The 3735-nt window shown below is 43.5% G+C and overlaps 1 pseudogene; it reads right to left on the bottom strand.

The window, feature by feature from the left end:
• LOC119274936 overlaps window positions 1-2641 on the bottom strand; it is a 7966-nt pseudogene extending 5325 nt beyond the window's left edge.
• Between the last annotated feature and the right edge of the window lie 1094 nt (window positions 2642-3735).

The following is a 3735-nucleotide window of genomic DNA, read 5'->3' as shown; positions in this document are numbered from 1 at the left end:
GGTTTACGAGAAAAAACGCGTTCGGACCGATGCAGGACCATGTTGTATGGATAACACGTCCGGGCCGCAGGGTCCGAACGATTATGAACGGTTTGAGGGTCAGCATTGGAGATGCCCTAAGAAAACTGATTGGAAAAGTCCCAGCAACGCCTGGCTACAAAAAACTATATCGGCGAAAAATATAAATTTTACAAAGTATTCACAAATTTACATTTTCACTAATTTTTAATAAAAATGATCAAGATTTTTTTAAATGCTCATGATTTTGTAAAAACATGTCCACAATTTCAAATAAAAAAGGGAAAACAAAAAATGAAATAAAAGAAGGACGTGAAAAATAAAATAAAAATAAAAAAGAAGAATACCAATGAAAACTAGTAAAGAAAAATGAAAATCCAAACTGAAACATCATGCTGACTTGGTCACGCGGGAGCATACGGTATGCCAGTGTCCAATTTCAGGCCTAATTGAGTTTACATGATTTTCAAAGGATTCTCACAGTATCTATTTTCACAATTTCTTTTCCGATGTGTAGCATTTGTTGCACGGGAATAACGATGTCGAATTTCTTAGAATTGGCTCTGATTTGGTTCCTCTCCTCAACCACTATTCATATTCTATGGAATCCCACTTTGCCTCTCTGTTCCTTTGTTCTGTACCATGTGTCAAGATGGTCCTGCTAGCTATATGCCTATATTATGCTTTGTATTCCTCTGATTGTTGACTTTGAGACACAAAATGATAGGGCCAACACGCTAGCAGGTGTCTTTGGGTCAGTGACATGTGGGCCAATGGCTTCCGTGCTTACAACGTCTAGCTACTGGCCTTCATGCTAGGTGAGAGACGTGTCGGTTATCTATTGTGTGGATTCATGCTACATGTGGTGTGGCGTGGGGTCACACACATGTTTTGCTAGTTTCAAAACTAGACAATGAACTAAAGTTTCAAGCAAACTAATCCATATTTAAGTAATATACTCGTGCAATCCAATACAGAGTAATATTTTTTTAGCGGGAGCAATCAAATAAATTTAACTGCATGGTATAGGTCATTATTCACACGAGGTAGTACTAAATTTAACTGCGTGGTGGGTTTAAAAAAAACCGCATGGTATAGGGGACACGGATTTGGTGAACATGGATGCATGCGCACCCTTTATGAATAGTAAATTTGGAAATAAATGCTAGAAAATCAACAAAAATCTGAATTTATTTTTTAATATACATAATCAACCGGTATACTCGCATATGAAGTTTCACGAAGAAATCACATCCATGGTAATCTGGGCAAAAATGACAAAATCGAAGCTATATTAAAAAACACTGTTTAATAAATAGTATAGTTGCATTTGTATTTTCTTCACTAAGAATACCATGGGTGTCAGTACATCATGAAACTTCACACATAAGTAGAATGATCGACTAAGGTTCATACCGCGAAATTTCAGAATTTTTAAAAAATTCTAGTATTTTTTATGAATTCACTATTCACGTGGGTGCGCGCGCACCCATGTTCACCTTTGTATTTTCGTGGTATAGGTCATTATTCACACGAGGTTATTAAGCACATGATGACATAAAGTTACAGCTAATAAATCAGTGCGATGTCCCGCCAAAAAAAAAAAACTCAGCGCGCAATCGATGATGGGTTAGCCAATGGTACTCTAAGTTTGTAATAGTACTACTACTGGGAAGTGTAGACGCGGAGCAGTCAGGACTCAGGACTGGTGGGTGTACAATACATGCACGTCAGGTTATTTTAAAAGTTTAGACTGCTGACCGTGGACAACGAGGACAAATGCAACGCTCATTCAGCCAAATAGTCTCTGATGTCGACAAGTATACCATGTTTTGAAGTTGCCTAGAGCTACCCAAACAAAACTAGTGAAAAATGATCCGGTAATTCATTTTATAGTACTACTACATACATGGAATTCTTACTGCCAAATCAATCATCTACGCACCTTGATTCTTAGCCTGTCGTCGTCGAGTTCTTGGCGGTGGTGGCCGTCCAGATCGAGCTGGTCGTCGCCGGCGAAGAACCTGTCGGGGCACGGGCACCGCACGCCGTACTTCCTGCAGAAGGGCACCCAGGCCCTGGCAAAGGCGTAGGCCTTCCTGGCCGCGAGCAGGGTCCGCGGCGACCCCGCGTCGTCGGAGAGGTACACGCTCAGCCGCCCGCCCGGGTAGTTGAGCGCCATGGCGGAGACCACCGTGTTCATCACCTTCGCCGCGGGCTCCTTGTCCGGGTCGGCGGTCACCACCATCACGTCCACGGCCGGGAGGGCTGCGCGCGAGAGCCGGGACGGGAAGGCGGCGCGGGAGACGGGGCGCCACATGGGCGCCTGGGACAGCGCCCACAGGAAGAGGAGCACCAGGTCGGCCGCCAGCATCACATGGGCGCCGCGGTGGGCGATGGCCGCGGCGGCGAGCGCCACGTGGAGGACGGCGAGGAGGCGGTTGACGGTGGCGATGGGCTGATCCACTTCCATGGTGTGGAGCTGGAGCGGCGCGTCCTGCGAAGGCTTCGCCGCCATTATTCCCGTTTCGCGATGGACAGCAGAGCACGGAACAAGAAGAAGAAAAGGCGAATCTTATGCTGCCGGCGGCAAGCTAGTCGAAGAGACAAGATCGAGTCAGAGTGCCAAACCGCTCAAAGAGATAGTGTGCCCAAGCTGCTTTCCTTCACTTTATAGCTCCTGAGCGAGCACGTGGGAAATATCTCGATGCGTATTTAATTTTTCAATTATTTTTTGCACTAATGTAGATATATAAACGAGACGATATATGTTAATTAAAATCCCTGGTCGCTGTAGCTATAGGAGCATCTTGCTGACCAACTGAGCTACTTTGCTATTGTTGTTTTGTACATCAAGTTTAACAATTTGACCTTATCTTTCTACTGCACTGACAAGCATATCTTTGTTTTTTTCCTCTCATGTCTTGTATCATTTTTTGTTTTTATTCACCATACAAAACCATTTGCTACAAGTTTTCAAATCCAGATTAACTGGTATTTCTACCTTAGTAAATGAGAGCGAGAAAGAAAGACCACAACGCCTTTAACGAGGAGACAACCATTTGCTCCAAGTTTTTAAAAGGACCGATGCAACGTGTTTTGTACTCCACTTGTCTCTTTTTGTTGTATTGATGAAGTTTTTCTAGAGAAATAAATGTTTCATCCTATAGAATTTGAACAACGGTCTTTTTCTGGTTTGTCATTCCTTGGCAAATTCTCTGTAATGAACCCGATAATTATACGCACCACAAACCTGATAGCTTATGTACAAATATCGTAGTAGCTTTTCTGATCCAAAAAACCCTAATGTAAACATACACTCGATAACTTTTTTGTATGAATAGCATGGTAACTCACACATCGCATAGCTGATAATTTATGCACGAAGGTCCTGGTATCTTCAGCGGCCGAGGGGAGTTGATCAAATATCCCTCGATAACTTTTCTGTGAATAGCATGGTAACTCACACATTGCAGACCTGATAACTTATGTACCCCCGCCCTGATAACTTTGGCGACCGAAGGGGGAAGGGGAGTTGACGAACTATTGTGTGAATAGCATGATAACTCACACATAGCAGACCTCATAACTTATGCACCCCGTCCTAGTAACTTTGGCAACGAGGGGGAGGGGGGTTGATGAAATATTCTTTCGGTAGATTTTGTGTCAATGTCATGATAACTCACACATCTAGACCTGATAGCTTATGGATCCCGG

This window comes from Triticum dicoccoides, chromosome 3B, assembly GCF_002162155.2.
Source record: "Triticum dicoccoides isolate Atlit2015 ecotype Zavitan chromosome 3B, WEW_v2.0, whole genome shotgun sequence".
Classification (NCBI taxonomy): Eukaryota; Viridiplantae; Streptophyta; class Magnoliopsida; order Poales; family Poaceae; genus Triticum; species Triticum dicoccoides.
Note: the sequence above shows the minus strand (reverse complement) of the source record. Positions and strands in the feature narration are given on the sequence as shown.